This window comes from Acipenser ruthenus, chromosome 14, assembly GCF_902713425.1.
Source record: "Acipenser ruthenus chromosome 14, fAciRut3.2 maternal haplotype, whole genome shotgun sequence".
Taxonomy (NCBI): domain Eukaryota; kingdom Metazoa; phylum Chordata; class Actinopteri; order Acipenseriformes; family Acipenseridae; genus Acipenser; species Acipenser ruthenus.
The window spans coordinates 23,403,664-23,430,751 of record NC_081202.1 but is presented as its reverse complement, the minus strand read 5'-3'; the positions used below and the strand labels follow the sequence as shown (position 1 = coordinate 23,430,751).

General features: G+C 38.0%; 1 protein-coding gene across 2 annotated transcripts in view; it reads left to right on the top strand.

Annotated features, from left to right (window-relative positions):
* Window positions 1–27,088, top strand: part of LOC117419822 (transcription factor SOX-5-like) — a 231,395-nt gene that overhangs the window by 32,303 nt on the left and 172,004 nt on the right. For both annotated transcript variants that reach the window (XM_058986152.1, XM_058986153.1), the window contains exon 3: window positions 4,300–4,365. The gene's annotated coding sequence lies outside the window, so the exon portion shown is untranslated. The remainder of the gene's footprint in view (window positions 1–4,299; window positions 4,366–27,088) is intronic.

Sequence of the window (27,088 nt, the reverse complement as noted above, 5' to 3'; positions counted from 1 at the left end):
ACTAAAAAAACAATGAATAATGAATAAAATAATGAAAAAGGACCTAGATAAGAGGAGTTGGAGTTATCACTATGTCTTGAGTGGAGTATTCTTTATACAATATTGAAAGAGTTAATAGTTTTCTTTCCATTTTTCTTTTCTTACAATGGTCAGACTGACAACATGTTTTTGATAAAAAAAAAAAAAAAAAGTGCAGAGCACTTTTCCATTAGCTGTTACAAGCACAAAATTAGTCAAGCCATGTGAAACGTTATAGTTAGTGCTAACATGTAAGGCAGAGCACAAGGTAGTGAATTTTATCCCAGGACAGATAAATATGTGTCACTCCCCCTCCCCCTCCGCACCCCTTCCCTTTCTCCCCCTGGGAACCCGGTGACAAGCGCTGTTACACACCATATATCCATCACCATATATCCATCACCATGCTTTTAAACTGTGTGCAAAATGCCCATTACATTGACTTTTGTACCATCCTGCTCCCAGTTTAATGAATGTCTTATCAATATCAGTCACCTGTGCTGTTACCTAATGGCACTATTCACAGGTGGAAGCTGAAGAAGAGCATATTCAGAACCGAGGGGAGAAGAAGCTTTATTCTCGGAAAGGGTGGTGAACCATTGGAACAGGCTTCTGGACAGGGTTGTTGAAGCACAGACTATCGGATCCTTCAAGAATAGACTGGATGCTGTCATGAACAATACTGTATAACCCTATCTGTGAACATAATAAGACCTTTAGCTAGCTGCCTGGAGGAAGGGTGGTCTGCTTAGACACAGATTCACAGAGGTTTCATTTCCCCTAATAGCTAAATGTTTTGTTTTTTTTTGGTTTTTCTAACGGACCCCGCTTGCATTAAGCGAGTGAGCATAGGGTGGGCAGAATGGCCTTTTCTTGTTCTAGAATTTCTTAACCAGACCCTCTGTATTTAGATTTTTTTCCATTTGGTGCTCCTTTTTTCTCTAAATGCCTATTACTGACATCTTCTGGGAGAGGTGAGAGTTAATCAGCTCAGAGTCCATAGCTGGTTGCAAAGGCTGAGTGAATACTGGCTTAAAGGGATGCTTTGTCTCATCTACATTTTCATAAGATTTCATTTCTACATGTTTAATAATCTGTTATGTTTTTTTTTTTTTTTATATATAATTATCTGTCATCTATAAGCTTTGTTATTTAAATTGGTGGTTTGAAAAATGATCACTATGCAGGTGAAATTGCTACCCACTCTAGAAACTGTGATTTTGTATAGAGATTTTCCATTTACTAATTCACAGAGGGGGCAGGTAGAACAGTTGCCTTTATCACCCTTGGTGGTAATTTCTACAACCACCTTACTTCAGAATTAAGATTTTAGGATTGTTTTCCTGTGGTTAAAAAAGGGAATTAGTTAGCAAGCCTGATAAATATTCTAACATGAATCAAGAGTTACAATACACACATAATAGGATATTAAGCCTTTATACACACCAATAAGTTTCAGGGAATGAGAGCAGTAATGGAAAGCCGAGAGGTAAGGTTGAGGTCTCGCTGGGAGGAGATGCCTCAGCCAAAAGTCTTACCAAGACTAAACCTAATTGTTACACATGTTGCTAAATTACACAGGGCTGCGTATACATCCTACAGATAAATATTTATTATTGTGCGTAGGTGATTGGAAGTTATAGTGACCTCCTACTCAGACCACCATGAACAATCTACCTATCGTTAAAATGCACTTTGAGTTTATAAAAATGCTTATTAAAGACAGGATGCTGTGGTTAAAATGTTTGGGGTGTTGCAGGTAAGAGGGAGATGGGAATGGGGGTGTACTTGAAATTTGAGGGTTTCAGCTATGTAGCAGATGCAGCGCTACTGTCTATGTCAAATTGCATTTGAAAGTGATTAGCAAATGTGGCAATTATGATTATTATATTAGGGAAATGAATAGGCTGATTGCTTTAAAAAGAAAATTAAAAATTAAAAAAATAAATAAATAAATAAGTGTCCCAAATATGAGTAGAAAATCACCCAGCTAATCCCAGGCATTTCTCTAAATGCAAATCCGTACACCATTTGTACATTTCTGGGAAAGAGTTACACAATATGCTTTTTCTTTGCTTTATGGATTTAAAAATGACCACAGGGGTACTTACCACCACAGTGCTGTTTATCTCCTCATTCTATTAAAGCTATTTTGACAATGGCTTTAGAGGATCACATCCTGTCTACTTCCACCTACAGTTCACGGATTTGCTTAAGGGTGTGAGTTAATGTCTCAGCAGGAAGTCTCAAAGTAGTGATGGGAGTCAGCAAGTTTCCGGACCTTGATTACGCTGGCTGTGGGGTCTTCTTCCTTGGTGAGGGGGGCTGTGGGGTCTTCTTCCTTGGTGATGGGGGTTGTGGGAACTTCTTCCTTGGTGAGAGGGGCTGTGGGAACTTCTTCCTTGGTGATGGGGCTGTGGTTTCCCCTGGAGGAAGGCTGGCTGTTTGTGTATTGAATGTAACTTGAGATATTCAACCATAACAGATAATCGGTCATGCAGCTGACCTAGGCAGGGGTGCAGAGGAGGCGTGTTTAGGTGACAGTGGCTGTGAAGCTATCATGTTTTGGACTGTTCCAGGAGATGTCACTCTTAGGCAGCGGTGCAACTGGAAAGCAAAATTGAGCTTACGCGCCTTACATACATAGTAGCACGTGTGTTTTCTAAGGGAAGAAAATATTAAATTACTATACAGCAACTGTTGGAGGTGGATTCTACATATATCAGTTAGAGGTATACAGAAAAAAAAATCCCTATGGAGATCTTTGCAAAAACAATAATAATTGTTTAGTTACAATATATTTCACCAACAGGTGGTTCTTGGCTAAAGGTAAATACCTGAATAGGTAGCCTGTAAAACTTCATACTTTATAAATACAGTTTGTAGTCTACTTAACCCCTTCATATGTAAGCAGAGAAACTACACATAGCACAGTGGAAGCATCAGTTGTGCATCATTTACTCTTGGTATTCAGACCCATTCTCTCCAAAGGAAATTTGCTTTTGACATTTTTAATTGACTGAAGAATCAGTCAGTGAAAGAGGCTGGGACCCTGGCACTGAATTCTATTCTATTATCTCAGAAACCCTGGGCCGGTTTTCACATTATTATAATTTCATTTTGGTTGTTCTAAAATGTTCTTTTTATTAATTCATTGTTTACTCAACCTGTGTGCGTGTCTACCCTGTCAGGCTCTCAATATTTAGCACCAGCCCCAGCTGTTAGCACGCCAAGAGTACTTCAATTGTCAGATAATTAGAAAAAAAGAAATAAATAATCATAATGGTAAGGCTTTCCTCAGTTATCCCCCTCCACTGTACCATCCTTGAGCAGGTTTCTTGCCATTTACCTTGCATTTGTATCACCTATTGACAGCAGACCAAACTGTTTATTGTGCTCCTTTTGTCGAGCCGCTCGAGAGGAATAGCAACACAAAAGCCACCAGCCCCAGCAAGTGGGGGGATTTGCATTCGGCTGGCACTGCCTGAGAGAAAAAAAAAATTATTGCTAATACATATTTATGTAGCGCAAATTTGCCATTTGTTTATGCATAAAATTATCATAGCATGGGGTGCTTAGCCAAAGAAAATGGTGACCTTTTTAAAGTGTAATAAATAGAAATAGGCTGTATTTGCTGAGAGCTGTGTGGATTTTCACTGCACCGGGGCTCTTGCCAGCAAATCCAGATTTTGCAGGTGATATCATTGAAATGGCAGGTGCTTGACCTAGTGGGCAAGCTCTATGACACTTCACTGAGTTAGAGATAAATTACCTGTTTTTCAAGTGACTGTCCCCCTTTTGCAATCACATTTAGTTTCTATTAAACCATATATTTTTCAAGCAGAAGTGGGTTGATTTTCTACCTGCTTTCAGAACCAAGAAAGCTACTTTTCTTTATAACTGGTTGCATGGCTGAAGTTGCACCATTTACAGTCTAAATACCTGTATTGCCTATTGTAGTGTAACCCCCCCCCCACCACAACCAAATTGTTCAACTGCCTCATTCAATCAATTCACTCTGAGATTTGTCAGTGTTTTAAAGTAAGTTATAAAGTCATATGCCCACATTGTGTTGCTTCTGTGAAAGTGAGCAATGAAATTTAGCAGGAGGAGGCATAAAATATATACAACATGAGTCTGGGACTACCACAAATATTTATCCTTGAATTTCCTTTGGATCCTTGGGTTGTCCACCCTGCATGTATTGATTACATGGGTTATTCCAACAAAATATAAACGAGTAACACAAGTAACATACAATTTGTATTATCTTTGTCTTAGGATTCAAGTTTCACTCAGATGGGTTTCCAGTCCCAATTCAAGATTTAGCAGTCTGTCTATTTGTAGGTAAGTACAGATTACTTTCTACAATCATGGATTCGAGTTTTTACTCACCCCCTTACATGAGAAGTGTATCCATCTGTGGAAGGCCTTGAAATAACATACGGAGAATGCAATTTCAGGTGAAGCGGTAACCAAAATTGATTTACATATAAACAAAGCAAAAACTGGTTCATGAAATGAATATGGATACTGCCCCTTTAAATACAGACAACTATTTACTAAATATATTTACAGGTTCCAGGGAGAAGCGCTCGTATCTACAACAATATTTAAATAGTCAAGTCAGTGAATGAGTGCAGGATCCGTGCTGCCCACAGGTACTTGGTCTGCGATCTTCTGAAGCAATGTATGTATACCTGCTCAGGCTGCAGGAGATAAAGAAACAAAAGTTTATTTTGTTAGTTAGGACATACATGGCTGTACTTTCCCAGTCCTAGTAACACTGCCACCACTGGTGGAGAGGCTGCCCCTTTTGTACACTTTACAAAATATCACATTACAGATAAGAGCAGTTAAAAAAAGACAATTAAATCAGTAGTAAGTAACAGCAAATTCAAATGAGAAAAAATACAAAATAGAGTAAATAATTACATTTGAGAGCGATGACGACTAAGAGCAGTTAAACTTAAATATTTGGTTATAACAGTAAATTCCATTAAGAGCAAGTAGTAAGTACGACAAATGGATCATTGATGAATGTATTCTTATGTCACTGACTGTTGACACCACTACTCATAATACAGATAAATAAAATACTGTAGCTTTCAGTCCATTCCAACCCAGGACCTTTTTCCAACGAGGTGACTATATTTTATTAAATAGCTATTCATAAGTTCAATTAAACAGTTCAATACATGTTTAGAACAAGGATCTGGACTGTTCTATTAAAAAGTGAAGGACCTGGTTCAAACAATATTCTGGACTACCATCCAGTGTAAGAGCGACGAGTTATCTCCACTGCATTTTAATTTCACACCTTTTGAATCAGGTTATGGTCTGTCCTATAACACTGGTAGTCATAACTATATCATCAGCATATAACAGCATGTCTGAGAAGGAACAAGCTTCTGGGAGAAAGACCCCTTCTGTTCTATATATTGAAAATAATTAAGATTAATTCCTGATGGATATTACTTAGAAATGTACCATGTTAGTGGCTTGTTTATTTCCTGAGGCTCTCCACAGCACGGGGCTAGAGTAGAACCTGCCTCTTGGCAGTATAACAAAACCCATTTCTCAGAACTGCCAGTGATACCTGTCTCCTCCATGGCAGGGGAACCATAGAGTGGGCAGGGCTAAATCTGGTTTCCATCACTACAGCTACTACTCAAATAGGATTTCTCCCACCTTTGGACGGAACGAAAGTACTGTTTTAGACTAACATCCACATTGCACCAGTTCCAGTCAGAGACTAAACCTATGGTGCTGTCTTTGTTGTTACTGGCAACAAATACAGGACAACTGAGAACTGTTCCGTTCAGGTATAAACGTTCAGGTTTACAGTGGGCAATATATACAGTATATATACAGGACTTTACTGCTGTACTACTATTATTTTCAAATTCCTACCCTACTGTGTTCCATCGTTTTTATGTTGTATTTATTGTTTTATTATATATTATGTATTGTTCATTGTTGGGTTGGCGTTGTAATGAGTGTATGTGTATGAATGTAATTACTCAATTGTTCTGGGTTTAAAACTGACCCTTGAGGTATTGTAACTCAATGACAATTCCATTAGTAGTCTGGTACAACAATAATATCATTTCAATTTAGAAGAACAGGACACGTGCCAACTGTGTGAAGATTTTAAAATTAAATTTATTTTAAAAATATGAATTATCAGTGCAATGGAGAGTATGAGATTCCATACTTTGCTTATTCAGCTTAACCTAAGAAATACTTGGATGTTCTAAATATTGGTGGGTAGATGGGAGTCTTAAAAATCTAGAAATCCCAGTGAAAGCTGGACAGCTGTAGCACTGAAGCAGCTTCTTTAAATAACTTGGGTGAATCCAGAAAAAAAAAAAAACATAAATATACTTTATATAAATGTCTCAATCATCTATATTGTTCCTTTACTATTTAACTTATTTTAGAAAGTTTAGTAATAATTTTAAGTGGCTGTATTTAAACAGATAAAACATTGATACACAGTGTATTTGTAGATGCTTTAAATAAAGCTACATTTCTATCTTCTTTTTTCCCCATTGAGTGTATACAAAAGTCCACTGTTTAACACATATTTCTAAATACTGCATTTACCTCTGTTGTAACAGTGTAAATGTATTGTAAATTAGGAATCATTACAATAAGCTGTAGTATACAAAAGCACCATGAATGCAAGCAATTGTTTATGCAAACAGTTTAGCCGCTCAGTGCCTTGTTAGGAAATGTCTTCTATGTGACTGTAACAGAGGGAAGTGTTACGTGCGTGCGTCGTCACTGAATAATAATAATTAAGACACAGAGCATTGAGTATTAACACGACACACAGGCATGCAGATTTATTTAACACATGTGCTTCCACTATGGTACCAGCAATGGTAGCCCTATTGTCAGATTTAATAAAAAATAAAAAACAAAGTTAAAAATAGAAGTTTGCCACACGCTAGTCTCACTAAAAGAAATGTCCCGCTCCAGGAACCTACTACACTACATTACCCTCTCTATACTGTTTGGGATCAACATCCCCTAAACTAACCTACTGCTGTTGCTCCAAGCGACAGTCTTCCAAGCGACAGTCCTGGCTGGGCAAAGCCTTCACAGGCACCGTCTTGAAGTCGAAGGGTTCCGTAGTAGTTATCCTGCGGAGTGGACCCTCTCCTCCTCAATGTAAACAAAGCGCCCCTCTGTGTAGCATGGCGGTGCAGTCACCTCGAGCTGTGGCGCAGTCCCCCTTTGAGCTGTGCACAGCCTCCCTGGGCACACCCCCCAGCTCAGCGTCGGGCGAGTCCATCTGCTCAATTGGTTGCCTAGCAGCACATCTCCTGTTACGCATCCCAGCTGCACACGTCCACGCAAGAACCAGCGACAGGGTCCACCCTGTCACAGCGACTCACAGTGTACTTTGAGCAATTTAATTTTACATTTCCTTTTCAAAGAGACACACATATATCATTGAATCATATGACACATACCGTCCCAGACAGGGAAAACTTATTTTTGTGAAACCTAATATGGAGTCACTGTAGTGATTCAGCAAAGTTCAAATAAACATTGCAGGAAATCTAGGGTAAAACTGTGTTGGAATTTCAATCGTATTATGTTTTTGTATATAGCCATCCATACCAATGAATGCTCATAGTGTCACCCCAATGCTGCCTGTCCATCGTCTGTTACCACCAACAATGTTATTGTATAGAACTATTTCTAAGTAGGCCAAACTGACTGTCAAAACAACACTTGGCATCACCATCTGCTAGCCAGCTCTAGTTAATGACAGATTAGGCAATCAGAAGGTGGTACAATCATGTTGTTCTTCTTCTTCTTCTTAAAGCAAAGTCAGTGATCAAATGTAAGTTGAAAGATAAAAAATCCATTGAAGGTAACTGACCAAACATTTTATTTTAACACAATATTTTAATGTACGTGTCTTTCTAGCTCTCAGTCTTCTTGCTTCTGGATATTGTTACTACAGTACGTCTCCAAAGAGGATTCACTGGCAGTAAGATAAATCCCTTCAGCTTAATCAAAGTATGGTGTAATCATGCTGGTTACAAGCTGAAGGCGATCTTTAATGTCATGATGGTGACAGGCAACCGTGCTGAAGAATTAATTGGCAATACTCTTTGGACATTGTTATCAAACCACGATATTCATTAGTATTGATTTGAATATAAACCGCAAATCCATCATGGATCTTTTGTTAATTCATTTATACATGCTTTTGTTATATCACTGTTGTGTTGTTCTGTTTTTAGTACAGGTAGGGACTTATGTTCAAATTATAACAGTATAATTTGCATATAATTTAATATTTGTTGAAAAACTACAATTTAAGAAAATCCCAAATAAGCATGAACTGCTTCACCAATGTATGCCTGTGTATGTATTATAGGTCAGTTTGAAAGAGTGGGGTTCAGCTTAGATTACTGTCACATCTTTCTGTCTATTTGTCTTTTTTATTAGGCATATGCCTATTTGTTTGCAGTTTTGTTGTCTATTCCTTGTATTGGTATAAATGGATACAGATTTTGCTTTTTGTTTTATATATATATATATATATATGGATGAAGGCTATATTTGCATCCTGAGCCATTCGAAAAAAATGGCATAATACCACAGTAGAGATTTCAAAAAGTGATAATTCCTCTAGAGGAAAATATACTTGAACGTTGACCGATCTGACTCCTCAAGACCATCACTTTCAATACAAAATGTCTAATTTTCAATCACTCGACAACACCCACAGTACAGAAATGTTCGTTAATGATCAACAAAATGAGAATACGTTTAAAAAAAAAAATTATGTAAAGCTGGTGCATTCGTATCTCAGAGAAGCTGGAGAGGAAGGGGAAATTAAAACAAGGTAAAGGCAATCATCCAAATAAAGCTGAAGCACTGTAACATATAACGACGTAGAACGTCTGTACAGCACGGAAACACTGCATTAAAAAAAACAACTGTACTGCTGAACCTCGTCTTCTTTAATATTAGCATCACAAGGGTATCCATGTATTATACAAAATAATAGATGGGCCTCTTCAGTGAGTTACAGGAAAACAATTCCCTCTCGGGTTTCTGTGACAGTTTATAAATGACTTGCCCATATATATATCTATATATATATATATATATATATATATATATATATATATATATATATATATATATATATAGTCTATTAAAAGGCAAAAAGGCAAACCCCTTTGCTTAACTGGATTGAACTGGATTGTGTTAATTCAAATTCTGCACAAAAACCCATCAGGCTATTTTAGTGGCTCTTGAAACAATGAGAGCAGCAGGGCCATTCTGTCTAATTACTCCAAGACAGGGATGCTAAAGAGGAATTAATGATAGTTGACAAGTGCAATTAATAATTAAAGCAAAGCCGGGAGTCATGCAATAAGCAGATGACAATAGCAGGGTAACTGTACATGACAGCTCTCATTCGGTTTGATCTGAGGGAGGCCTTGTGCGCAATGAGGGCAAGAAGAAAGGGAACGGCTGTAATCCGGTCATTTATGTGCGGTGGCCAATCCCCATTCCTCAGATTTCCTCCTGTCATGGACCCGTCTGCCCCCCTCCCCCAATCCCTATCCCCCGGTCACATTACCCTGCTAGCTTTCACTATCAGGTGTTGACAACACTATTTAAAATTCATGTTGCGAGATTGGAAGACAAGGGAAGAGTGAAAGGAGACTGGGGACTGGAACTGAAGTGGGATTTCCATATCAAAGGCAGAGGCTTTGGGTCCAAATGGTAATTAAACTGCCCATATTTGGTCTCACTGGTTGGATCATAAAAAATAAAAAATAAATGGACAGGGCTTTCAGGTTATGTTAATACAGTTCATCTGTTTAATTAAGGCTTTGGTGTGCCTTTGTGACGTCTTTTCAAGTAAAAAAAAAACATTTAAAAAGAATCCACAAATAAAATGAAATGAAATTTGGATGGTTTCGGTAATAATGAGGTCCGTTGTGGGTGGACCTTTGAAGGTAAACCAACCCCCCACCCCCCTCCCACCCCCCTGAAAGGCTGGGATGAATAAGAAATGAGCGTCCTGAGTTTGAGGAAAACCTACTGACACTTAAAAAAATAATAATTATGGAGAGCGGGACTGGATTGCAAGACTAAAACATCAAAAGAATGTCTAACAGAAAACAAATGATAAGGCCATGAGCGAGTAGAGGAACCGCAATGCGGAATTAACACAGATTTTACATCTATACCGATATTGCAGTCAGTCACAGTAATATCACAATGCAGTATTTATTAACAGGACAGATAACAACTATTAAACTGCCTATTGTTTATGGATTTAAATATTCTCTATTGTTCCCTAATTTAAATATTCTCTATTGTTCCCTAATTTAAATATTCTCAAACTATTTATACACTTTGGCTGATGTCAATGCGTTATATTCCAACAATAATAAAAAAAAAAAAACTGTACATCAGAAATACATTAATTGGTTTCTAGCAAATAAAAAACAGTATACCCTAATAGTTTGCTTCTGTGCTTCTATAGTATCCTCCTGACACAGTACTTAGGTTAGACCTAATTTAGAGGTCATCATAGGATGGAACCCCTAGGCTAAAACATTTGGCTAGACAGGCTGTTTATCAAGAAGTTAGGTAGATCTGGTTAGAACCCTCTCTTATGGGGACTGGAGTATGCATATTGGCCCGCCGGATCTTGCTGGAGAGGAGACAATGGCTGGCAGTACTATAGGTTCATTACTTTGAGTCCCAGTGGCACGTGAATAGACATGCTGTGTGGCAGCCTGTATGTGGAAAAACATGTTTTCTATATATATATGTTCTGACAGTGAAGTGAATATTTCTAGTTTAGACATACTTTTGTACATTCTTAATCACCCTAGTTTTAAGATGATCAAACCTCACAACAAGTGCTAGATGGCTTTGAGGAGGGAATGGTATAGCTGTCGGGTAGAGTGCTTTTGAATGCAAAACTGGGGAGCTATTCATCTCCTGTCCTTTTTCTTTTCAAAAATCAAGCATATCATTTTGTGTTTAATAAAAAGGCTGTTGCAGGGTCTCTAAAATTAATATAAAAATGTAATTCTTGAGCTGCCCATTGTGCAGTGTCATTTGTTTCCCCTGGATTCATTATCAGCAGAAGAAAGTAGAGAGAAGATGCCAGGCAGAATGACATTTATTTTGTGCTACAAGGAAGCACTCCAGCGGGGTCCTGTGTAGTGCTGCTGCCCACGCTGTAAAAGGTCTTGTTATAGGTTGAGTGCTGTGATTAGATTGCGTTGAGCACCTTGCTGTATCACTGATGGGAGCAGCTGGAGGTTAGGGTGTTTGCTTTTACTTTAGAGAAATCAGCCAGTCACTATAAACAGCTAAGAATTTCTGTTTGTCTGATAATATGATCGAGCAAATACATTCTGGCTGATAGTCTGATAACACCGTGTAACAAATTTTATTTTATTTTGTTCCTGGGTAGTAAGTTTTATTTCCTAGTTGCTTATGCCTCAAAAGTATAGAAAATCGCTATTATTCTCCACAAACTTTGCTTTTGTGACCAGGACAGTGATATTTTGAAATTTACCTATTTCCAATGAGAAAACGGGCGAATGTGTGTCTTTTCGTTCACATAAAGTCAGAAAAAAACATATGAATCCAAATTAACATGTATTTATACTAAAGTAATACAAAAATGACTACAAAAGATTTAGAAGTGAGTAGTTTTTCGAGATTTACGATTATACTGTAAATCACTTTCACGAATCAGCCCACAAATGTAGTCTCCCATCATGTTCTCGTTATACTGTCCTTCATTGACAGCTCATCCAGGAGTTTCAAAGCCGTGCTGCTCCATAATGGTAACAAGTACCTGTCTCTTCCCCTGGCTCACTCGGTGCACCTCAATGAGGATTACAACAGCATCAGGACCTTGCTGGATGCCTTGAAGTATGATGAGTACGGCTGGGACCCCCAGAAGGTGCTGATGCCACCACTGCACATCAAATTGGGCCTTATGAAACAATTTGTCAGAGCTCTAGATAAGGAGTCGGCAGCCTTCAAGTACCTTCAAGACTTCTTCCCTAAGCTGTCTGAGGCAAAGGTCAAAGCCGGTGTCTTCGTCGGACCACAGATAAAGAAGATCCTGGAGTGCAATGAATTCTCCAAGAAGCTCACTAGTAAGGAGAAAGCGGCTTGGAACAGCTTTGTCGCAGTGGTTCGGGGCTTCCTGGGCAATCACAAGGCCGAAAACTATGTGGAGCTGGTTGAGACTCTGGTGAAGAACTACGGCACAATGGGCTGTAGGATGTCCCTCAAAGTCCATATCCTTGATGCTCATCTTGATAAATTCAAGGAGAACATGGGAGCGTACTCGGAGGAGCAAGGCGAGCGCTTCCACCAGGATATACTGGACTTTGAACGCCGCTACCAAGGACAGTATATTATTATTATTATTATTATTTATTTCTTAGCAGACGCCCTTATCCAGGGCGACTTACAATCGTAGGCAAAAACATTTCAAGCGTTACAATACAAGTATAACGAGAACATGATGGGAGACTACATTTGGGGGCTGATTCGTGAAAGTGATTTACAGTATAATCGTAAATCTCGAAAAACTACTCACTTCTAAATCTTTTGTACTCATTTTTGTATTACTTTAGTATAAATACATGTTAATTTGGATTCATATGTTGTTTTTTTCTGACTTTATGTGAAATTCGCCCGTTTTCTCATTGGAAATAGGTAAATTTCAAAATATCACTGTCCTGGTCACAAAAGCAAAGTTTGTGGGGAATAATAGCCATTTTCTATACTTTTGAGGCATAAGCAATTAGGAAATAACACTTACTACCCAGGAACAAAAATTGTGTTACATAGTGTAATGTAAATGAATTTAGGAAGCTAAACTAAATGTGAGGACTTTTGTAGTATTGCATGTTCAGATATTTCAGAAAAAACAAAACGTTGGCCTTATTGTAGGGCTGCTAGCCATGGCATTAAGCTCCAAATAAATAACAAAAAATAATTACCAGGAGAAAAAAAATTCTAATGAGTGTATTAAAGTATGAACTTTGTATATATTACAATTTCAAACATATAATAAAACTATTCTTAATTGTTATTGTTAAGGAAGAGCTAAAATATACTTTTAATGTCTGACTTTTGTTTATACTGTATGTGTAATTTGGACTGGGAGTTGAAAATGGGTTGTAATTTATATTTTGTCATTGTTTGTGTCTGCTTTTCCTATGCAATAATGAAATGGTCTGCCAGTTTTGTGAAGTTAATTTCAAATGCATGGGGAAGAATTAAGAAAATAATACTTTCATAACTGAGCTGCAAATTGAAAATGTAATATTAATATAATGATAAGAAAGTCTCATTGAGTAGTGTACTCTACAGTCAAATGAATGCACAAACCATTGCATGCACATACAGAGACTCCTCATAATCGTGTAACAATTGAACAGTACCTGAAAGGTAAAAAAAAAAAAATAATAAAAAGATTGTAGCCAAATGCAATCGAAAACATCTATAGGAAACTATAGAGTGTGTGATAAAAAGTAGTAGTGATAAATTGTAGTAAGTAATTACCCTTCATATAAAGGTGTGACAATTAGATTTCAGGGCAGATTGGTTAAAAAATGCAGTGGTCAACCCTACTTCTGGTTACTGCACCTTACTATAAAAAATACTTAAGTTCCTATCTAGACTGCCTGTAATGAATTGCCTACTGTACTTTTACATTGCTTCTGTCGATTCCCAATTAGTTTGCCTGTTGACATGCCTTACAACTATTCGTTTTCCTTACCCACTTACCTTGGGTACCTTGTGGTCTTACTTACTAATGAGTGCATCACAAACCAAAATGTCTACATATCCGAAGAGTCTGTGAGGTAATACACTTTGTCATGACTCAGAGGATGTTTTATTTCATTCACAAAAGCGACTGTGGTGGCTACCCTGAGCACATCTTTGTGAAAAGTGTGATGCATCTTTCTGATCGAAACATAAAGTGGATTTGAATAGCTTGGCACATTTAAATAAAATAAATTAAAATAGGTAAGTAAATGCTGTTGTTTATTATGTTTATTTGTCTTTATATTTCTAAATTCTAGAATCTGCACTACATCTAGCCTGTTGTGTTTTTTTTTTTCACGGAGGAACTGACTACTATAAGGACCAGAAAAAAAAAAAATTAATATATTTTTCTCAGTAGGAAAGCGCTCTCAATCTTGGTTCTTCTGAACTGCAATTAGCTGCTCTTATGGGTATTCAAGGGTGAAGATTACAAACACTGTTGAAGCAGAGACAGCAATGTTTTCAGTATGTATATCAATGTTTTATTTTTTTATAGACTTACAGACTTCCATCTTGACATCTTGCTGTCATGTTGAAAGCAAATGTTAAATTAGTTCCCAGAAAATAACAAACTCATTAGGGAGAAGTAAACAATTAGATTCTCTTTCAGAATCATCTCTCTTAGATTCCCGTCAGTCAGGTCAGCCGTGATGACGTGGCCGAAATGTTTGGATTATTAAACTTAAATAAAGCATTTAACAATACAATATACTGTACATGAAACAACTAATGCACTCCTGAAACTACATTGCATTGGTAAATTTTGTTTCTACAACAGGATAGATTGAGTATGAGTCCCTCAGACCAGAAATTCAGAACAAAATTATTTAGAAAAATACATGCAAGGACAGCTGCCTAATATACAGAGCACAAGTAGAAAAAGAGCCAGACGCAGAGAGCTGTCCATTGAAATGGTCTTTTACACATGCTACTATTGTTTTTACAGTACTACTCTTAAAAGTGATAAGAATTCTTATCTCACAATTCACAGGTTTTACTATTTGTAGAGAATTCACATTTCTTAGTAGTAAACTCACATTCTTGAAACTACTAAACATTCTTAGTAACACCACAGAACACCTGTGTATGTTATGATAAGAATTGTATTTCCTTTTGAGAACAGTACAAGCCAGTAAAATATAAAAACCTTGTCATGTATTTCATTATTTTATTATTGGAGCTACAGGCGACATTTCCCCACCACTTCCTAGCAGGAGAAATAAAAGTGTGATACTATCACAGGAGACATACGACAGTATTTTATACCTTTTCCATAACAAAAACTCAATCATAGATTCAAAGATAAAACGTATAAAAATCAAATCCAGGTCATCAGTGTTATTTACCTTACATTTAATCCTTGCATGGCCTTAACTCAAATGCAAAATTATTTTATGTTCGAAATATCTATTCAAGTATAATTATTAGTAATTCTTTTTTTATTATTATTATTTACGGATCCTGTATCTTTATAATGCCTTTTTAATTTTGTATACATTTTAAAGTAGCATAATCATCTTCAAATGGACATTTTCCAGTTTTCCTAAATCTTCTAAAATATAATAACTTAATGTATTTTCTACATTCATTAATGTTTTAGTGTTTGTTTATTTTTATTTTTTTTAAATAAAGGATACCCTGTGACAGTTCGGTTTGCTTATATTTCTCAAAGGTATTATATTTTTTTGCTTTTAATGTTACGAAAAACTGCTTTCTGTTGCTTTTCATTGAGTAAAATACCTGTTCTCTTAAAACTTGACTCATAAGCAATATTATAAGAAGGAGGCTGTGTGGTCCAGTGGTTAAAGAAAAGGGCTTATAACCAGGAGGTCCCCGGTTCAAATCCCAGCTCAGCCACTGACTCATTGTGTGACCCTGAGCAAGTCAATTAACCTCCTTGTGCGCCGTCTTTCGGGTGAGACGTAATTGTAAGTGACTCTGCAGTTGATGCATAGTTCGCACACCCTAGTCTCTGTAAGTTGCCTTGGATAAAGGTGTCTGTTAAATAAACAAATAATAATAAGTTAGCAATCAAAACAAACTTTAAACAAGTTGTTGCTTTGTTCCCCTCAGATGATGTTTTAATTTTACGGACAGCACTTTAAAGGAAACAACTACAGAATGGGTAGCCAAAACGTGGTCTGCTGGGCTTCTTAAAAGGTTTACCTTATATTTTTGATTAAGCGTTTAAAAGTTCTGGATGGATGTTTAATAGAGCAACACCTTTCTAAAATAAGTAAAAACTATTTTTAAAACAGTACATAAAACTGCAAACAATGTTTCAATAGAAAGGGAGCAACATGTTTTCTAGGTGCTATGTGAATAAAGGACAGTGACTTTTCTTGCTTTTCCAGAGGCTGACGTGTGTTGACATTGTCTAAATTACAAGTCAATTATAGGTGCAATTTTGGCTCCTCAAGAGACAGTAGAGTCCTTGTATTAAAAAGTATGAGTGCCCCTTTTCAGTGCAAATGTTTGCACAACGCAGCACTGGAAAATTACCACAAGCCCATCGTTGTGAATGTTAAAGCCAGAGGCGTTGCCCATTTTAAGAAAAAGCTGCTGTAGCTGAAGTGTGCATTTATTTGAAATATACTGTAGGAGTCAATGGGCTAAATAAGTAAAGTTATTTATGATTTCTATACAATGTTTCTATTTAGGTTCCTACATACGGTATTGCAAGAAAAATCATTTCATGACCCCCATAAAATGTAAAAAAAAAATATATATAGAAATCTGTCCATGAATGTGGCCCAGAAATGTATGACTGTCTCAATATTTACTAAATACCTCTTTATCTATCTTTAACAATATCCCTGGGAAACACCCACAAATAAACACGCTGCTTTTCTGGTCCTTTATTATTTTGTCATGAAGATAATAGGTTACATTATATTAATGTATTTATAGCCAAACATAACAAAAATCATTGATTTTCCTAAAGAAAAGGCAGCATTTAGAGAGCTGCAGTGCTCAACAGCTTGCGTTGGTACCCTTCTCACTACCTAAAGAGACCTCCCCTTTCCTGTGGTAGAGTAATTTAGCCCAACAATTGACAATTGGGTAGCATTGTCTGCAGCAGACTCCTGTCCAGTCTGCGCAGAGCTGAGACCACCCAGCTTTGATTTGAACACAGGAAGCCAGGGGTGAAAGACCAAGACAGAAGTTCACTTCACCACCTATTAACTATTGAGAAACATTTAAAAATTATCGTTGTCTTCTGCTACAAGAATAAGCTGCACGCTGTTCCTCATTTTTATATTTAAACATAAGATATACCTTGACCTCTAGACATAAGCATTAGTTTCCCCACACACAACTTACAGTAGCACTGTTAAATCTGACATCACATATCTGGTATTAATTATACTATTCAGTTAATACACTACAATTGGAGGCTAAAATAGTTAACATATAAAGTGTGTGTTTAAGTAAAGTCATGCAAATGCTTTGGAAGACATTATAAAACTGCTTGTGTACGATCATGGTTGGAGAGAGCATTGTTGAATACTTTGTAAAATGACTGTGGCTCTTGATTCTTTGCTTCAGAGAACATCCTGTTCTGTTTTAGAAACTGCCTATGCACTTTCTAGGTTTCTGAAACACTGCACCGTAAACAAACAAAACTAAACAATCTTTGCTATTTGTCTCCTTTCTCTTTGTCTCCTTTCTGTCACAGGCTTACAGCCTGTTTTGGGTAGATGGTTGACCATACGGCTCATATCCTATCAGATGTACAGTATCTCCAGTGGAAAATAAAGAACTTGGCATTTAGACTGTTGAATCAGTCAAATAATTACTGATTGGAGCTCAATGTTTATATCTTTATAAGCTGTGCACTTTACATTCCTTATCATCATTAGTAGTGAATATTGGTGAATATTGCATATTGGTGCAAATAATGTGGGTACATTGTGAACAGCTTTCACAGGCATTGAAACTTCTATCTACCTCGATGCCAGGATTGAGCTGGATTCTGTTCAATTTATTTGCACAAAATATACATCAGTGGGGTACATCAAGTCAGTTAATGTCCTGTATTAAAGGAGTGCACTCCCATTATTTTAAAAATCAGTTTTCTTACCTTTTACTATAAACTGTATCTCTAGACCCCTTTTCTTGTTTTGACTTTAATCTGAAATTCCACTCTAAAATATTATAATACCAATGACATTTAAAGTTGCAGCTGCTTCCAGGAACCCAATCACTTAGTGTGCGGATCGCGTGACCTACTACTCTGTAAGTGATTAGGTAAAAAAAAAAAAAAAAAAAAAAAAGTTGCAATTGTCATCATTTAATGTTGTTCTTTAAAAAATCTACGTATCATGAAAAAAAAGCAAAAAATAACAAAAAAATCGTCAGCACAACAGAAGACAGTAATAATGTTGCTGTCGCTACTAAGAGGTAAGAAAATAGAATTATATTATTTGGTATCACCTTTAAACTAATACTTTTTTTTACATGTGTTTGATAAGACTTGATTTTTGGCTGTTTTTGTAGACATGGAATGTTTACACTCACCTGCCCAAACAGCATAATACTTAAAAACCCTGCCGTTGTAAATGCAACCTTCCCATAGGGCAGTGGGTTATGAGAGGATTCATTTATACAGCGCACCTGATGTTATGTTCTTTTCATTTTATTATTTCTATTTTAAATACACCAGACCTCTCAAACCCTAGTTACGGGGCAGAATGCACAGTAGCTTATATAATACATACCAGTTCACTGTCATTTTTGCCTGTGTCTTCTGTGCTAGTGTAACCTCTGGATAACATTAAAAACACTTCTCACTAAAGTCTTTTTAGGATTAAGAAGATACAGTAATATGAGTTTCGGAATTAATTTGTTTGTCGGTAAATCCCCAGCTCTAGTTGAATAATGTTTTAGGATTCTGGATCTCACTGATGTGATTTAATCTTAAAAACTTATAATCACTATGCATGCCTAATTGGTCAAATTATGATGTTTGAAAATGTTTGTTTCCTTAGAAATGCATAAAAAAGACAACACAATACAGTATATGCCAAAAAGAGATACAGTGACTGCTTCTGTTAATAAACTTTTCCTGGCTATGCATTGGGAACTTGCAAACTCATGCAGTGATCATCTGTATCTCAGCTGTTAATTTTGATTCAATGGTTTAATTATTTCTGTTTTGATCTAACAGATACAAGGTACTCATTTCTCTCACTGTGTTGTTATCAAGCAGTGATGGGTGTGCATAGGGTCAGGGACTGATGTTCTGAGCGATGTTCAACTAGACCAATCTTTTACATCTTTTCCAAAGAAAAGAAAACACAACCTTTGTTTTTGTCATGCCTGTGCACTGTGTCTCTTAAACCAAACCAAAACGGATGTTTGCCTAAGATGGGTGTAAGCATTAAAGGCTGCTCCTGGTTTTAGCCATTGGCCTACAGTTCAAATTAAAACAAAGATTCACTTTTTTGTGCACCCACCCATGTGATGTCATACACACATGGAACACAGAAGTTAGACAGAAGGGAAGATTTGTGGAAAACATAGCTGGGGGCCTTTCCCGTGGGGGACAAAAGGAAAACATAGTGGGACAGGATGAAATGTATAGGTGATTGTGCCCAAAACCCTGTGTGGTATATTGTGCTATTGCTGTCAGACACAAAGCTACAAACCCTGCTCGAGGAGTCAATCCATACAAAACCCCTGCGGGATAATAATAATTATATTTTCAACTAAGGATTCTTTAGGCCTACTTAAATGTTAGTTCATGGGCCACTAGATTGTAGATTCTCTCATGTCACTTCTTTTGTTTTGGAAACGGGAGTCGACTGCTTGGGACCTGGAGGAAGGGTTCCCATCAGCCACTGATTCCCTGAGGTTTCCCTCTAAAAAATTAAAAAATATGTGAGTAGGGGGTTTTTCCTTACCTGAGTGCTGAGCGGTTCGTATTTTGTTCTGCGGGGTGCGTGGTCTGGTTGGAGAGCCTGGGCTCTTTCTCCGGGCACAGTGATGCTCCCGGGGACGGGCCATGTCTCAGCTTTCATTTGCATTAATTGTTCAATATTTGGAAGGTAGGTGGCATGTGCCACTGTGGGGTGCGTTAATCATCATTTTTTTCATTCATGATTTGGCGGCCTCGTCTTTTGGGGGTGGGTGTGTCATTCTCTCATGTCACTTCTCTTGTTTCGGCCTCCTCCACCCCAGACACCACTTCGCAGTGTGCCTCGACCCAGAACACTGCAGTCACATATAACAAAAGTGTTAAACAAATGTACATTTTTCTAAATACATTAACAAATAGTGCTATGGCATTAGAAAACTGACTTTTGTTCATCAAAATTACAGCGAGGGCAAACGTTTTCTTAAAGGCAATGCAAGTTGCTCCTAATATGCTAGCAGTTTCTGACTCCCACTTTTTCTTCATTGGTCTACACTAACTGAATTCCACCAGCGCACAACTCAAGCTCCCTTCAAAATTTCAACATGAAGGGGATGCCGCAATCCAACACAAATGTACAGTAAAGAACAGTGCCCTTACGTTTGCGGTTTACCACGTTTCCTCAAAATCAGGCCCAATGTGTTGATTTACTTTGAAAAACTCAAGATCCTGTGATATACCCCCAACTATAAATGTCAAACAGCCCCTTGATCATTGCTATAATGCAAACCAACAGTAATCCAGTCAAATGCTGCGCCTGGTATAGCACACTTGTGTATGCTGTATCCATATGTCTGTCATAAATTAATTAAAAGTTGAAGTGAGCCGCGGTAAAAGCAGATCTCTCCCTCCTTTCTTTGTGCTGGTAAATAGCTCATTCTTTTGTTCCTTCCAGCGCTATTTCGTTTCTGCTGTCATTGTCCTCATTGTTTTCAGTAACAGAGGGGGTCTGGGCCAGGAGCAGCCAAGGTCTCAGCTAATGACAGGAAGTCTTTAAAGTTTGCACCGTATTTCGTCTTCTCTGCAGGAGCCGGTGGCCATAGCCAGCTTTTGATCCCCACCGTGCGAGGATTGCTTCTAGTTAATTAACAGCTCCCTTATTATGCACACTCATCTCCATGCACAGAGGAGGCCTGTTTGAACAGAATAATTCAAGGCCAGACCAATTGGTAGCCAGGACTGGAAGAATAGATTTTCTTTTGTTTTCTTCTTTTTGAATAGCTAATGTATAGGTAGTCACACTGTTACTTGGACAAACAGAGTCTACAGGAATATATTTGTCATCATGCTTTTTCCCTTTCCCTTTTTCCCTTCCAAAATGTGGTCATACAGGTTTTTTGTATATATTTTAATGTCCAGTTCCCTTGCAGCATCAACAGTAGTTAAGTAGTTGAATAGTGTCTTTTATGATCTCTTTGAGGCTTATTTTGGTTTTTTTTTTTGGTTTTTTTTAAAGGTATTCTGAAGATAACATCTAGGACTCATCATGAAACACACTCTGGTTTCAATAAAAAGAAGCATATACATCCATGTCATGTACAATACAATTACATTTAAAGGCATGTTTATGTAGCTGAAGGACCATGTAAGATGTTTAGTTAGGTAATATGTCATCATGTTCAACCAATCTGCTGGGTGGCTATGGATATTTCAGGGAGTGAATTGCATCTGAAGGATGAAAATAAAGATTGAGAAGAATTAGAATTAATTTAATGAAGGGGTACTGGCAGATACCCCTGACCCCGGAATCCAGAGAGAGGACGGTGTTTTCGACTCCCTTCGGGTTATACCAATTTAGGACCATGCCCTTTGGGTTGCACGGAGCACCAGCCACTTTCCAGCGGATGATGGATCGCATTTTGCGACCCCATCAGCAGTACGCCGCTGCTTACATAGATGACGTGGTTATCCACAGTGAGGATTGGCCGAGTCATCTGTGTAAGGTAGCGGCGGTATTGCAATCCTTGCGGGAGGCTGGGCTCACTGCTAACCCAAAGAAATGTGCCATTGAGAAGAGTTAGTCGGAGTATCGAGTAGGGGGTGGCCAGATCAGACCGCTGATTGCTAAGGTGAAAGCCTTGGCTGACTGGCCGGTCCCTACAACCAAAACCCAGGTACGCTCTTTCTTGGGACTAGCGGGCTATTACAGGAAGTTCATTCCGAACTTCGCCACGCTTGCTACTCCCTTGACAGACCTCACCAGGAAGGCTGCCCCAAATACGGTTCAGTGGACGGAGCCGTGCCAGAGGGCCTTTCTCGCTTTGAAGCGGAGATTGTGTAGTAAGCCAGTGCTATGCAGTCCGGATTTCGGCAAGAGGTTCACCCTGCAGACGGATGCGTCAGAGACAGGTCTCGGGGCAGTGTTGTCTCAGGAGGTGTGGGGAAGCGAGCACCCGGTCCTGTATATCAGCAGGAAGCTCCTTCCCCGCGAGAAAAACTATAGTACCATCGAGAAGGAGTGTCTCGCAGTAAAATGGGCAGTCGAGTCACTCCGGTACTACCTCCTGGGGCGACACTTCACCCTGGTTACAGATCATGCCCCCTTGGCATGGCTTCACCGGATGAAGGATAACAATGCCAGAATCACGCGGTGGTACTTGGCCCTGCAGCCCTATGTAGGATTTTCGAATGGACCGGTGGTGCCATTCTAAGGGGGAGGATATGTAACAGGGGGAGACCTGTGCTGACTCTTCTGACGTGTTCATAGTGCTGCAGGGAGAGGGCAGTGGCTCGTCAATATCCGCCTGTCAGTCATGGCAGTGACACGGTGAGGTGGGAGAGTGGGTGTGCGGACTTTCCTTCTCTCTGAGAGGCTGAGAGGCGGGTCTTGGGGGAATTGCTGGCCCTATAAATAACATTCTGCTGTTCCCTCAGGTCGGCCCTCCGAGACGGAAGCGCTGGAAGAAAATCAGCCGGGACGAAAATCCCAAAAAGAAAAATAAATAAAAAAATAAGTAAAAGAATTAGCGGTAGCGGGGAAAACTCTTGGGCAGCCCCGGTAGAGTGTATAGCAGGCTGAGGGAGCCGCTAGTGTAGGACGGAGACCCGGGCCGTGCGGGTAGCGACGGTTGGGGTGAAGCTGCCGAGCACAGCACTTTTTATTTGTAGTTTTGTTTACTGTGTTTTGTTTTCCCTGTTCCTTTCGCCTTTTGATTAGTGTTTTGTTTAAAACTCTGTACCCTGTACCCCCCCCCCCGGTATAGCTGTGGCTCTGTCGCTACCATAGCTGGTACGGCAGACCACAGACAACAGCGTCCTCTGCGGGCTAAAAAGAAAGTAAGCTCTCATAATAAAACTGGGCACCTGTGCGGTGTTTTCGGAATTATTTCTCTGTGTCCTGTGTGTCAGTGAATTACCCACCACCCTTCCACACTTTCATATAATAAATATTTCTTTAAGCTCATTTACAGCCATTACTTTGAAAAAGTGTGAAATGGGAACCATCTAATCACACACTGTAACTCTTCTCCAGTGATCTGCTCACTGATACCTCCTCTATTTGTATGCTCTAGGCAAATGTTCTGGTTTTAAGCCTGTACAAGTGACATAAATAGGCACTGGCTGCAGCTTGCTACTGTTCATCTCGGTGCTAGTTTGCAGTGAAGCATGCCACTCTGGTTTTGTGTAATACTGGCAGAAGGGAACTTTTGCCAGAGTCTATAAGCCTTGACTTGCTTGGGCGCTTGCTTGATGTTTAGCCAACTGCTGTCTGCCCTAATAACGTGACTGTTGGATACTTACAGTTAAGTCTGCTGTTTCAGCCACATTTGAACCTGGGAATCTGGCATTCATGATCATACCCCTCAACATTACTCGCACGATCATTATTAGCAATCTTCCAGTTTGGCTGCGTATAATACAAGATCCAGATTTACTCCAAAAGTACCACTAAAGTTATATACCATTTTTAATACACAATATACCAGTGGTATCCCTGGCTCAGGGTTCCCAGTTCGCTCACCCCCGTCAATGTAGTTTTGTACATCCTTGCATTGATTTATAATAGGCTAAAAAATGTCTAAAACCTTTATTGTTTATTTTTATTTTATCTTTGGAAAAAGTGGTTTAAATTAGTTTAATGGTACTAGCTCATCCAAATAACCCTATTACCATTTTCATACACTGCACATCTTAAACACACAAAGCTACCAGTTTAAATCTTGAATTATCTCTAAATGGAGACTTGGCCTAAGTAAATTGCTTTAGTGAAGCAGAGAGGCATTAAAAGCCTTGTCCAGTAATTGAGTGGAGAGGCTTGAGTGAGGCTGCCTGCCCCCTCTCATTATGCCATATCTCAGTGCTGTTTGTCATTGCTTGCCACTGCTCTCAATCTTACTGTACCGCTGATGGAAATTAACAGTAATTTGTTTTGACACAACATGTCCTTTTTGGTAAAATAACAGTATCTAACCAGTGCCACTCCCCCCCCCCCCGGCCCTGTGTCTGTTTCATCCAAACTGATGTCAAGACCTATTGTGGCTTGACTGACAAATGAAGCACACTGGGCATCTACAGACAATTCTGGAATATTATTGTGGTAAGACTGTATGATTTCCTGTCGTTGATCTAGTGCGAGTGCTATTGATTTATAAATCTTATTCTCATCCATTTCCTAGATGCCCTATACAGGGCAGGGAATGGCTACAGCTGCTTTTTATAATGAGGGCCTTCACCTTATATAGTATTTTATGTCAATTTGAATTTTTTTTTCTTTTTTATTTCCTCTCCTTGTGAGGGAGAGGGAAACTTCTCGTTCTTTGTGATGAGGTCTTGGCAGGTTATTAGGGTTACAGAAAGTATTCTTCACCTCCACTCACTCAGTCAGACTTAAATTTATCTGATCCCGAAGCAAAGAACAAATTGACAGTGACTACATTAAGTGACAAAGTCTCTCAAACTTGTTGCACACGTTTTGTGAAGTTTCAAAGAAGAACTTGAGTCGTGTCAAAACAAATACGTTCCTTTTTATGACAGTAGCATGACTGTCTTTGACAGTATTTAGGGCAATGGTAAAAAAACAAACACAGACAAATTACAGCCCTAATAATAATCTGTTAAAAAGTATTTAAAATCCATTTAGGGTACTGGGTATCTTAAATGTGCTATTGCATCATCAGTGTGTGCATAACCACAAGTATGGTACATTTGCTATATAAAGTAAACTCCATTCTCCTGACTAGCTTCCAGAAGCTCATGAATCAGACCACTCAGTCCAGCCCATTCAAAACATCTCCCAGTATTGAGATCTGCTCATTCATTTTGTCTAATTGATATTTTTATTCCTAAAAGAAATACTTTATTAGACTTTGTCTAATTTTTATCCATGATGTCATTCTTGCTGAAAGAAGAATGAAAGAAGATATATTTGCTGTTTGTTGTACTGTTTATTTTTTTTCCATGAAATGTCATCATGTTTGTTTCTGGTGTGACTATTCATGTTGGGTGCTGAATTGGAATAAATATATACATTGCCACAAGCACCAACTTGTCACCTCTACTAAGTAGATTTCAAACAAGACCTGATCAAATGAAGCCTAAAGAAAACCTACTGTTTCTGACTGCAGCAGGAATGAGTAATCACAGTGAGTTCTTGTTGAAATGAGTACAAGATGTCTAAGGTAACAATAGCTTTTTTAGAACTGATTAAACTGTATTATCTATTCTCTATCCTTGTAAAATGAAACAAGCTTATATTAATGGTGATTTATTGAATACCAATGTATTCAATGCTGCACAGTAGGAGCATCTTTTGTCATATCAGTAGTATAATAATAAAAACCAGTTTTCTTTGTCAAGTGTACCCATTTAACAAATCTGTACATTTTTCATTCCATTGGTTTATTTTGTAACAATGCTTTTTTATAAAAATGGCGTATAAACTTTTGAGAAAACATCTGTGACTTCAGCCAACATTTTTACGAAGATGCACTTGTATGTACTGTAATGTAGTTATTTTATTTGTGGCTATCTAATAGTACATGACACTAAATCAATGTTTTCAATTTCAGCTTTCTTTTCTTCTGGTTCTTTCTAGTCAAAACTGAGTCCTAACAGTCAACTTTAAAGGTTGAAATGGACAGTAAGGGGGATTTTGAAAAGGTCGTAAATGATAACTGCAGACTTAATCAACAAGTCAGTATGTAGCATTGATTCTGACATTTTCAAGCGGTCGTTTCGTTATTAAATAATTGTGCTAATGGTGATTTCCAAAATTATGTTGATTTATGAAATAATGTCAATATCTTAACGAGCAGTGGTTCTTGCGACTATTTTTTTTGTTTGTGTGGAAATTTAAAATGAAATCTGTGTTAATTGTCAGAGTTAATTTGCATTTGGAAAAAGGAGGGTTTTAATTAACGAAAGAGTATATAACTCACCTTGAAACAGAAATGTAACAGACTGCGACTGTGACGCTGACGATACAGAGAGTGTACAGGACCAGGGTTAATTTCTTACAGACTACCTAAATAATTCAATATTTGTAGTTATGAAAATATGTAAGCCTTTTCTATACAATTTAATCATTTATAACCTTATGGGATGTTTGTTGTAATCCTAAAATGAGATACTGTTATTTGCACCTATTGTTACAGAAATGATCAATGCAACTGAACTCTGGATACGTACATTAATGACAGCTGACCTCTACTGTAGATTTTATTTGAATTACACAAATAAAAACCTAAGAGTAAATAATTAAATCTTGGTACAGAAAACAGCATACTAGATATTACAATAAAGGCAACAGATCATTTACATAGATTTTGCTTAAATGTATTTGTAATGTTGTCAGATATTATTATTATTATTTATTTCTTAGCAGACGTCCTTATCCAGGGTGACTTACAAGTGTTACAAGATATCACATTATTTTTACATACAATTACCCATTTATACACTTGGGGTTTTTACTGGAGCAATCTAGGTAAAGTACCTTGCTCAAGGGTACAGCAGCAGTGTCCCCCACCTGGGATTGAACCCACAACCTTCCGGTCAAGAGTCCAGAGCCCTAACCACTACTCCACACTGCTGCCCCACATACTTTATATACAATATACACTTTCACCTTCACACGTCTATATAATGAAGTATAATAACTAACAACTACAAACACAAATGGCACTTCAAAACATATTTATTTATAGCCTACAATCCTACATATTAAAATACAGACCAAAAGTAGATGTCAACATAAGAAAATAAATTCCAACCAAGTCTACATAGATGGCTTACCCCCGCCCTATCAAATAAAAAATGTTATTTCTTTTCTTTTTAACCAAAAAAAGA